This window comes from Loxodonta africana, chromosome 5 (genome assembly GCF_030014295.1).
Source record: "Loxodonta africana isolate mLoxAfr1 chromosome 5, mLoxAfr1.hap2, whole genome shotgun sequence".
NCBI classification, from domain to species: domain Eukaryota; kingdom Metazoa; phylum Chordata; class Mammalia; order Proboscidea; family Elephantidae; genus Loxodonta; species Loxodonta africana.
The window spans coordinates 107,929,427-107,942,288 of NC_087346.1; the positions used below are offsets into that span (position 1 = coordinate 107,929,427).

The 12,862-nt window shown below is 37.2% G+C and overlaps 1 protein-coding gene across 3 annotated transcripts in view; it reads right to left on the bottom strand.

Annotated features, from left to right (window-relative positions):
- SLAIN2 (SLAIN motif family member 2) overlaps positions 1 to 12,862 on the bottom strand; it is a 108,076-nt gene that overhangs the window by 31,756 nt on the left and 63,458 nt on the right. The gene's annotated exons all lie outside the window — the stretch shown is intronic.

The window sequence follows — 12,862 nt, forward strand, 5'->3', positions numbered from 1 at the left end:
TAATAAAAAACCTTAACAAGTTTAAATGTAAATAAAACCTGATGTGGAACCTGTACACAGACCAAGAGACAGTTGTCAGAACACAAGGGGATACTGTGTGGTTTAAAATCTGGTGTTTTTTTTTTTTAAGGTATACATCAGAGTTGTATCCTTTCACCATACTTATTCAATCTGTGCGTTGAAATAATAATCCAAGAAGGTGGACCAGAAGAATCCAGCATCAGGACGGGAGAAACTCATTAAAAGCCTGCAATATGTAGATGACACAACCTTGCTTGCTGAAAGTGAGGAGGACTTGAAGCACTTACTAATGAAGATCAAAGAACACAGCCTTTGGTATGGATTACACCTCAGCATAAAGAAAACTCCTCACAGCTGGACCAATTAGCAACATCATGATAAACAGAGAAATGACTGAAGTTGTCAAGGATTTTATTTTACTTAGACTCACTATCAGTGGTCACGGAAGCAACAGTCAAAAAATCAAACAACGTATTGCACTGGGCAAATCTGCTGCAAAAGACCTCTTTAAAAGTGGCAAAAAGCAAAGATGTCACCTGGAGGATTAAGGTGCACCTGACCCGAGCCACAGTATTTCCAACAGCCTCACATGCATGGGAAAGCTGGACAATGAATATGGAAGACCGAAGAATTGATGCCTTTGAATTATGGTGTTGGCAAAGAATACTGAATATACCATGGACTGCCAGAGCAAACAAATCTGTCTTGGAAGAAGTACCACCTGAATGCTCCTTACAAGTGAAGATGGCAAGATTTCATCTCACATACTTTGGACATATTACCAGGAGGCGGACCAGTCCCTGGGGAAGGACATCATGCTTGGTAACGCACACGGTCAGTGAAAAAGAAGAAGACCCTCTTGAGGATCAGATGCATTGACACAGAGGCTGCAACAATGGGCTCACACATAGCATCTGACTGTGAGGATGGCGCAGGACCAGGAACTGTTGTATGTAGGGTCACTATGAGTCAGAACCAACTCAACAACACCTAACAACAACAAGAGTGTTCAATTATCATTCCAAAAATAACATGAAATGGTCTATCAGGAATTTATGTGTTTGGAGGGAGCCCCACAAACAGTCCCCATGCTCTCTCTTCTCCTGTTCTCTCAATTTTACATAGCAAAATAACGTGTAGTTCTAACACATTTTAATGTTCTAATATTCATGCTTCAAAAAAAAAAAAAAAAAAAAAAGGCATAGAAAATAACCGAAAATGATAGCCCATTCAAAGGAACAAGATGAAGGGAAAGAAATCATCTCTATAGAAGCCTGGATAATGGACAGATTAGAAGACTTTAAAACAACAGTATTAAATACGGTCAAAAAACTAAGAGAAATCAGGAAAACAAAACAGGAATATTAATAAAGGGATTAAAAAAAAATTTTTTTTTTTTTTTTTAAAGGAACCAAACAAATACTGGAGCTGAAAAACACAGTAACAAATTCGCTGGAAGAGTTCAACAGCAGATTTGAGAGGGCACAAGAATCAGCGAATTTGGGGGCTTGCGTGTTGCTCTGATGCTGGAAGCTATGCCACCTGTATTCAAGTACCAGCAGGGTCACCCATGGTGGACGGGTTTCAGCTGAGCTTCCAGACTAAGACAGACTAGGAAGAAGGACCTGATGTTCCACTTCTGAAAAGAATTAGCCAGTGAAACCTTATGAATAGCAGCAGAACACTGTCTGATACAGTGCCAGAAGATGAAGTCCTAAGGTTGGAAGGCACTCAAAATATGACTGGAAGAGCTGCCTCCTCAAAGAAGCGTCGACCTTAATGACATGGATGGAGTCAAGCTTTCAGGACTTTGATTTGCTGCTGTGGCACCACTCAAAATGAAAAGGAACAGCTGCACGCATCCATTAATAACTGGAATGTGGAACATACAAAGCATGAAACTAGGAAAATTAAAATCATCAAAAATGAAATAAATGTATAACCACTGATATCCTAGGCATTAGTGAGCTGAAATGGACTGGAACTGGCCATTTTGAATCTGACAATCATATGGTCTACCATGCCAGGAACAAAACTTGAAGAGGAATGGCATTGTATTCATCGTCAAAAAGAACATTTCAAGATCTATCCTGAAGTACAAGGCTGTCAGTGATAGGATAATATCCATACATCAACAAGGAAGGCCAGTTAATACTATTATTATTCAACTTTATGTACCAACTGCTAAGGCCAAAGATGAAGAAATTGAAGATTTTTACCAACTTCTGTAGTCTAAAATTGATCGAACACGCAATCAGGATTCACTAATAATTACTGGTGATTGGAATGCGAAAATCGGAAACCAAGAAGAAGGTTTAATACTTGGAAAATACAGCCTTGGTGATAGAAATGATGCTGGAGATCATATGACAGAATTTTGCAAGACCAATGACTTCTTCATTGCAAATACCTTTTTTTACCAACAAAAACGGCAACTATACACATGGACCTCGCCAGATGGAATACACAGGAATCAAATCGACTACACCTGTGGAAAGAGATGATGGAAAAGCTCAATATCAGCAGTCAGAACAAGGCCAGGGGCTGACTGCAGAACAAACCATCAATTGCACATATGCAAGTTCAAGCTGAAGCTGAAGAAAATTAGAACAAGTCCACAAGAGCCAAAGTACAACCTTAAGTATATCCCAACAGAAGTTAGAGACCATCCCAAGAACAGATTTGACACATGGAACACTAACGACTGAAGACCAGACGAGTTGTGGAATGACATCAAGGATATCATACATGAAGAAAGCAAGAGGTCATTAAAAAGAGCAGAAAGAAAGAAAAGACCAAAATGAATGTCAGAAGAGACTTTGAAACTTGCTCTTGAATGTCAAGTAGCTAAAGCAAAAGGAAGAAATGAAGTAAAAGACCTGAATGGAAGATTTCGAAGGACAGCTCAAAAAGACAAAGTGTTATAATGACATGTGCAAAGACCTGAAGACAAAAAACTAAAAGGGAAGAATATGTTCAGGATTTCCCAAGCTGACAGAACTGAACAAAAAATTCAAGCCTCGAGTTGCAATACTGAAAGATTCTATGGGAAAAATATTAAACGATGCAGGAAGCATCCAAAGAATATGGAAGGAATACATAGAGTCACTATACCAAAATGAACTGGTTGATGTTCAACCATTTCAGGAGGTAGCATAAGATCAGGAACAGATGGCACCAAAGGAAGAAGTCTAAGAGGCATTGAAGGCATTTGCAAAAAACAAGGCTCCAGGAATTGATGGAATATCAATTGAGATGTTTCAACAAATGGATGCAGCACCAGAAGTGCTCACTCGTCTATGCCAAGAAATTTGGAAGACAGCTACCTGGTCAACCGACTGGAAGAGATCCATGTTTGAACTCATCTCAAAGAAAGGAGATCCAACCAAATGCAGAAATTATTGAACAATATCATTAATATCACACGCAAGTAAGATTTTGCTGAAGATCATTCAAAAGTGGCTGCAGCAGTATATCAACAGGAAACTACCAGAAATTCAAGCCAGATTCAGAAGAGGACATGGGACCAGGGACATCACTGTTGATGTCAGATGGATCCTGGCTGAAAGTAGAAAATACTAGAAATTTGTTTTCCTGTGTTTTATTGACTATGCAGAGGCATTTGTGTGGATCATAACAAATTATGGATAACATTGCGAAGAATGGGAATTCCAGAACACTTAATTGTGCTCATGAGGAACATGTACAAAGATCAGGAGGCAGTCATTCAAAAAGAACAAGGGGATACTGTGTGGTTTAAAGTCAGGGAAGTGTGCATCAGGGTTCTATCCTTTTACCATACCTATTCAATCTGTATGCTAAGCAAATAATCCAAGAAGCTGGACTATATGAAGAAGAATGGGGCATCAGGATTGGAGGAAGACTCATTAACAACGTTGCTTGCTGAAAGTGAAGAGGACTTGAAACATTTACTGATGAAGATCAAAGACCTCAGCCTTCAGTATGGATTACACCTCAACGTAAAGAAAAGAAAAATCCTCAAAACTGGACCAATAAGCAACATCATGACAAATGGAGAAACGACTGAAGTTGTCACAGATTTCATTTTACTTGGATCCACAATCAACACCCATGGAAGCGGCAGTCAAGAAATCAAAAAACGCATTGCATTGGGCAAATCTGCTACAAAAGACCGCTTTAAAGTGTTGAAAAGCAAAGACGTCACCTTGAGGACTAAGGTGCACCCGACTCAGTGCTGGTGTTTTCAATCGCCTTATATGCATTCGAAAACTGGTGATGAATGAGAAAGACCGAAGAATTGACACTTTTGAACTGTGGTGTTGGGGAAGAATATTTAATATACCATGGACTGCCAAAAGAACGAATAAACCTGTCCTGGAAGAAGTACAACCAGAATGATCCTAAGAAGCAAGGATGGCGAGATCATGTCTCACATCCATACTCTGGACATGTTATCAGGAGGGATCAATCCCTGGAGAAGGACATCATGCTTGGTAGATGGCCAGTGAAAAAGAGGAAGACCCTCAACAAGATGGACTGACACAGTGGCTGCAACACTGGGCTCAAGCATAACAACGATCCTGAGGATGGCACAGGACCGGGCAGTGTTTTGTTCTGTTGTACGTACAGTCGCTATGAGTCGGAACTGACTTGACGACACTTAAGAACAACAAAGAGCAAAATGAAAAAAGGATCAAAAAACCTATAAAAAAGACAGAGAATGAAATAGAAAGAATATTTGAAGAAGTAATGGTAGAAAATATTCCAAATTTGATGAAGGACATAAATCTACACAGACAAGAAGCTCGAAGTCTAAGCAGAATAAATCCAAAGAGACACACCGAGATACATTATATTCAAACTCTCAAAAACCAAAGATAGAGAATTCTGAAAGCAGCAAGAGAGAAATAAATGTCACAAAACAAGGGATCCTCAATAAAATTAAGCACCAGTTTTCCCCCAGAAACTTTGGAGGCCAGACAGCAGTGGAACGACATATCTAAAGTGCTGAAAGAAAAGAACTGTTACCCAAGAATTCTACAGCTGGCAAAACTGCCTCTCAAGGATGAGGGCAAAATTAGCACATTCCTAAATAAACAAAACCTGAGAGAATTCGTGTTGACTATAGACCTGCACTATCAAACCAAACCCACGGCCGTCGAGTCGATTCCAACTCATAGCGACCCTATAAAAAGAGTAGAACTACTCCATAGAGTTTCAAAGGAGCACCTGGCGGATTTGAACTGCTGAACTCTTGGTTAGCAGCCGTAGCACTTAATGACTATGCCACCAGACCTGCACTATAAGAACTGGTAAAGGGAGTTCTTCAGATAGACTGCCAGGGCACTGGACAATAACTCAAGAACTTATGTAGAAAAGAAAGATGTTCAATAAAGGTAATTTTATGCGAAAAGATAAGGGCCAGTTTTATGGTAATTTTGGTTTGAAACTTTAGTAGTTATGTTACATGATTCCAAAAGACAAATACTTGATATATAATTATAAATGTATATTATTGGGCACATAGTATATAAATAATTTATAATAACAACTATAGAAAAGGTGAGGGGTGGTATAGAATGTTACTGAAGTTAAGGTGGTTTCAGTTTAAACTAGGTTGTTATAAATTTAAGACGTTAAATGTAATGCTCATGGTAAACACAAAGAAAATATCTAAAAAAATATACACAAAAGGAAGGAGAAGGGAATCAAAGTGCTTCATTAAAAATGAACAAACATAAATGTCGGCAGTATTGCATGAAATGAGGGACAAAGCAGGTATAAACTCATTGCTGCTGAGTTGATTCCAACTCATAGCGACCCTAAAGTTTCTGCCAAATTTGGGTCACTATGAGAAAAAATGATAATCACAAAATCCCAAAGGTGTTGTTGTTGTTATTAGGTGCCATCAAGTTGGTTCCAACTCATAGTGACCCCATGCACAACAGAATGAAACGCTGCCTGCTCCCGCATCATCCTCACAATCGTTGTTATGCTTGAGCCAATTGTTGCAGCCACTGTGTCAATCCATCTTGTTGAGGGTCCTCTTTTGTGCTGACCCTCTACTTTAGCAAGCATGATGTCCTTCTCCAGGGACTGATCCCTCCTGATAACACATCCAAAGTATGTGAGACGTAGTCGTGCCATCCTTGCTTCCAAGGAGCATTCCAGTTGTACTTCTTCCAAGACAAGATTTGTTCTTTTGGCAGTCCATGGTATATTCAATATTCTTTGCCAACACCACAAGTCAAAGACATCAATTCTTCTTCAGTCTTCCTTACTCACTGTCCAGCTTTCATATGAATATGAGATGGCTGAAAACAGCATGGCTTGGGTCAGGTGCACCTTATTACTCAAGGTGACATCTTTGCTTTTCAACACTTTAAAGAGGTCTTTTGCAGCAGATTTGCCCAATGCGTTTTTGATTTCTTGACTGCTGCTTCCATGGGTGTTGACTATGGATCCAAATAAAATGAAATCCTTGGCAACCTCAATGTTTTCACCATTTGTCATGATGTTGTTTATTGGTCCAGTTGTGAGGATTTTTGTTTTTTTTATATTGAGGTGTAACCCATACTAAAGGCTTTGATTTTCATCAATAAGAGCTTCAAGTCCTTTCACTTTTAGCAAGCAAGGCTGTGTCATACCAAAAGGTGTAAGACACATAAAAAATAAATAGCAAAATAGCAGAAGTCCTTCCTTGCTAGTCAATAATTACTTTAAATACAAATGGATTAAATTCTCCAACTGAAAGTCAGGGTAGGAGAATGGATACAAAATATCATGAGCCATCTATATGCCACCTACAAGAGAAATGCCTTAGACCCGAAGACACAAATAGGTTGAAAGTGAAAGGATAGGGGAAAAATATACCAAGTAAAAATGAACCAAAAGACAGGTGGGATGTCTACACTGCTATCAGACAAAATAGACTTTAAGTCAAAATCTCCTATAAGCGACAACCCACTGCTATCGAGTTGATTCCGACTCATAGCCGACCCTACAGGACACGGCAGAACTGTGCCATAAGGTTTCCAAGGAGTTGCTGGTGGATTTGAACTGCCAACCTTTTGGTTAGCAGCTGAGCTTTTAACCACTACGCCGTAAGGGACAAAGAAGGGCATTACATAATGATAAAAGGTTCAATTCATCAATAAGATATATAAATACATATGTACCTAACATCAAACCAAAAAACCAAACCCAGTGCCGTCGAGTCGATTCCAACTCATAGCGACCCTATAGGACAGAGCAGAACTGCCCCATAGAGTTTCCAAGGAGTGCCTGGCAGATTCGAACTGCTGACCCTTTGGTTAGCAGCCATTGCACTTAACCACTACGCCACCAAGGTTTCCCAGAGCCCCAAAATACATGAACTAAACACTGAGAACTGAAGGGGATTAATAGACAGTTCTACAGTGATAGTTGCAGACTTTCATATACTACTTTTAATAACAGATAATACAACACCTTGAAAGATCAGTAAGGAAAAGAGGATGTAAACACTATAAACCAACTAGACCTAACAGAGATATATAGAGTACTTTACCCAACAACAGCACAAAACACATTTTCCTGCAGTGCAAATGGATCATTCTCCAGGACAGATGACATGATAGGTCACAAAACAAGTCTAAATCTAAAAATACAAAAATCATTCAAAGTATATTTTCTCACAATGTAATAAAACTAGAAATTAATAACAAAAGGAAAACTGTAAATTTGCAATCATATGGAAATTAAACAACACACTATTAAACACCCAATGAGTCAAGGAAGAAATCAAAAGATAAATCATAAAATAAGAGTCAAATGAGTATGAAACCACAACATACTAAAACATGAGATACAGCAAAGGCGATAATCAGGGAGAAATTCATAGCAGTAAATACCTACATTAAAAAAGAAAGATCCAAAATCAGTAACCTAACTTTATAACTTGAGGAGTAGAAAAGGAAGAGCAAAGTAAGCCCAAATCTACCAGAAGAAAGGAAATAACAATGATCACAGCAGAAATAATGACACAGAGAATAGGAAAACAATAGAGAGAATCAACAAAACCCGAAGTTGATTTTTTTGAAAAGATCAATAAAATTGACAAACTTTTAGCTAAACTGACAAAGAAATGGAAAGAGAAGATACACATTTCTAAAATGAAAAATGGAACTGGGGACATTACAACCAACCCTACAGTAAAAAAAAGGATCATAACACTATAAATAATTATATGCCAACAAATTAGATAATGTTGATAAAATGAACAAAGTCCCAGAAACATAAACTACCTAAACTGATTAAAGAAATAGAAAATCTCAACAGACTCATTAACAATTGAAGAGATTGAATCAGCAATCAAAAACTCCCAAGGGAAAAAAAAATCCTGGACCAGATGGCTTCACGGGAGAATTCTACTAACATTTATAGAGGAAGTGACACCAATCCCTCTTAAGCTCTTCCAAAAAATAGAAGAGAGAACACTTCCTAACTCATCTTATAAGGCTAGAATTATCCTGATACCAAAGCCAGACAAAGAAACCACAAGAAAACTACAGACCAGAACACCTTATGAATATAGATGCAAAAATCTTCAACAGAATACTAGCAAACCAAATTCAAAAGCATACTGAAAGGATTATATACCATGATCAATTGGGATTTATCCCAAGAATGCAACTGTGGCTCAATCTTAGAAAATCAATCAATATATTACATTAATAGAACAAAGGAAAAGAAGCACATGATCATCTCAATTGACACAGAAAATGCATTTGACAAAATTCAACACCTTTTCATGAAAAAACAAACAAAATGCCAGAAACACTTAATAAACTAGAAATGGGAAATTCCTCAATCTGATAAAGGGCATTTATGAAAAATTCACGGCTAACATCATACTCAGTGGAGAAAACCTGAGAGCTTTCCCCTTAAGATCAGCAGTAGCACAAGAACACCTGCTCTCACCACGGCTATCCAATATTGTACTTGAAGCCCTAGCCAGAGTAACTAGGCCAGAAAAAGAAATAAGGGGTATCCAAACCAGGAAGGAAGAGGTAAAACTATCCTTTTCACAGATGACACAGTCCTATATATAAAAAACCCCAAAGGATCCACAAAAAAGCCACTAGAGGTAATAAATGAATTCTATAAAGTGGCAGGGTACAAGGTCAACACAAAAATCAGCTGGGTTTCTATACATGTAAAACCAAATCCAAACCCGTTGCTATCAAGTCCGTTGTGACTCAGAGCAATCCTACAGGCAGAGTAAAACTGCCCCACAGGGTTTCCAAGGCTATAATCTTTACGGAAGCAGACTGCCAAATTTTTCTCCTTTCTATACATTAGCAGTGGGCAATCTGAATAGGAAATTAGGAAAATGATTCCATTTATACTAGAATCTAAAAGAACACCTAGGAATAAATTTAACCAGGAAGGCAAATAACTTGTACACTGAAAACTAGAGCATTGCTGAAAAAACTTAAGTCCTAAATAAATGTAAAGCCATTCTTTGTTCATGGATAGAAGAGTTAATATTGTTAAGATGTCAATACTACCCAAAGAGAGCTATAGATTCAACACGAAATGATCAAAATGTAAAGAACCTTCTTGCAGAAATGGAAAAGAAAATTCTCAAATTTATACGGAACTGTAAGGGGCCCCAAATAGCCAGAACAATCCTGAAAGAGAAGAAAAATGTAGCAGGACTCACACTTCCCAATTTCAAAACATATTATAAAGCTATAATAATCACAAAAGTCTGGTACCAGTATAATGAAAGATACACAGACCAATAAAATAGAATTAAGAGGCCAGAAATAAACTCATAAACCTATGGTCCATTAGTTTTTGACAAGGGTGCTAAGTGCATTCAACAGGGAAGAGAATAGTCTCTTCAAGAAATGGTACTGGGACAACTGAATCTCCATGTGCAAAAGAATGAAGCTGGACCCATACCCTCACACCATATGCAAAAATTAACTCAAAACAGATAAATGATTTAAATGTAAAAACTAAAACCATGAAACTTATGGAACAGAACATAGGGGTTGTTCTTCAGGACCTAGTTTTCGGCAATGGGTACTTAGATATGACATCAAAAGTATGAGCAACAAAAGAAAAAAAATAAACTGAACTTCATCAAAATTAAAACTCACATGCATCAAAAGATTTTATCAACAAAGAGACAACCTACAGAATGAGAGACAATATTTGAGAACTATCCATCGGATGGAAACTCTGTCGGCATAGTGGTTAAGAGTTACGGCTAAGGTTAGCAGTTCAAATCCACCAGGTGCTCCTTGGAAAAGCTATGGGGCAGGCAGTTCTACTCTGTCCTATAGGGTCGCTGTGAGTCAGACTCAACAGCAATGGTTTTTTTTTTTTTTTTGGTTTATACATCTGATAAGGGTTTAATATCAGAATATTTAAGGAACTCCTGTAATTCAACAACAAAAAGACAAACAATTCAACTAAAAAATGGGCGAAGGACTTCAAAATAGACATTTCATTAAAGAACACATACAAATGGCCAAGAAGCACATGAAAAGATGCTCAACATCATTAGTCATGTGGAAATGCAAATAAAAACCACAATGAGATACCACTTCATTCTCACTAAGACTGCTATGATCAGAAAAAATGGAAAACGACCAAGTGCTGGCAAAGATGTAAAGAAACTGGAACTCTTATCCATTGCTGGTGGGAATGTAAATGGTGCAGCCGCTACGGAAAATAGTTTGGCGGTGCCTGAAAAAGTGAAACATAAAATTACTATATGATCCAGCAATTCTACTCCTGGATATTTACCCAAAAGACTTGAAAGCAGGGACTCAAATAAAACGGCGGAAACACATGGAAAGGTGGAAACAACCCAAGTGCCCAACAACAGATGAACGGATAAACAAAAGGTAGTATAACCATACAGTGGAATGTTATTTAGCCATAAAGAAAAATGAAGTTTTGGTACATGTTACAGATGTATCTTTAAAACACTATGCTTGCTGGGTGAAATGCGTCAGACACAAAAGGACAAATATTGTATGATCCCACTTATCTGACATATCTAGAAAAGACAACTGCATAGACACCAAAGTTTATTAGTGGTTACCAAGGGCAGGTGGGAGGAGGAAATGGGAGGTATTGCTTAAGGGCTACTGAGTTTCTGTTAAGCATGTGGAAGAATTTTGCAAAGGGATTGTGGTGATGCCACAACATAGAGAACGTAATTAGCGTTACTGAATTGTACACACAAAAATGGCTGAAATGGCGAATCTTTTATTATACATATTTTATCAATTTCTTTTTTAACTAGGCTAAAAAAAATTTAAACAAAATGAAACAAGAAAGCCAAACACACACACACCTCTCCCTTTACTAAGTAAACTAGACAGTTAAAGGTGCCAGGAATTCTAGCTCATAACAGTTTTGAGTGGGTTTTCCTGTTATCATATCATAGAGGGTAAGCAATTTCATGGTTCAGGGTCATAAAAATAGTACTTTCCCTACAGGAGGGAAAAAAAAAAAATTAATTCAGCCAGAAAAGGTTATGGTCTTCTTAATCTAAACAGAGCAACATAAAATCTTTGAGAAAAAATTTAAAATTATTTAAATCTCATTCCAAAAAACATTATGAAGCAGTCTACAGCAGCATACAAAAATGAAATTCATATAAGTTTAAAATCCTCTATACTTTTATTATGGTATAATAATCTCATGTGCTATTTTAAACATCATAATCCTTTTAAACTCATATGTTTTCACCTGCCTCCCTCCAGCCATGGAAGTACTCACACATATCTAAAACAAAAAACATATCTAGAAGTCTCAAAAAAGAGGCCTAAAGTTTCTAAATAATCCCTGTAAGAATCTCTTCTTATAATTACTCCTGATAAGTCACCTCCTTCACCATAAAAAAAATAATCTATCCAGTCTATTATTTCTGAGAGTGGGACCAAAAGATATCTTTTATTTGAGGCCCATGGTCAACTTCTTACATTCAAATAAGAAACATCTACACATCCTATTTTCTATTTGACTATTCTATTTCCTTTAGGTTCTGTTATCTAAAACTATTTCCTTAAATTATAATGAATCCATTAAGTGGTTGCTAAAAGGCTTCCATTAATGAGTTTGCTAAAATAATTACAGAGCTTCTGTAATCATATTAACTAAGTCTTTTTCCAACAAATCAAATCTTAAACTCCTCCTCCCACAGCATTTCCTTTAGTGCTTTATCTCCCACCTACTATTGAGTTCTGAAGCTACTGGGAAGCCTTCATGTTATGAAGAAATATTTTTCCTCATTGCCTATATTTGTTCTGACTCATTGCCTTTAGGACTTCTACTCATTACTTAATTCTGGCTTATCCAATCCCACGGTATTTCTCCCAATTTTGCTTCTTTCTAGCTGATCATACATCCAATCTCTTAGAACCAATATGCAATTACTTTGGTACCCAACATTCATATATTTCTTAAAAACTCAGTTTTTCCGAAAGCTACCACTCCAAACATATTCAAGCACCGCAGCAACCTATAATTTAACTCCAACTTCTAATGTAAAAGTGTTCCCATTCTATCCTACAGGTAAGTACACCCAAAAATTGAAGTCAAAGGACAAAACACTGTCATAGAGAATGTCTGACACATTTGATTCATTCTAAAGCCTTTATTAGTCCATCTAACATTAATTTACAACAATGACCTCTTTGGTCTTAGGTTGGTAAGAAAATAAGGTCCATAACATTAATGCTATTTATCTTTTAACCTCTTTTAAATAGCCATCCAATACATACCTCTGTAGGAAAAATGTTTCTTCCGGAATTATCCAAATAACAAAGAGAATGAATCCACGCTATTTATT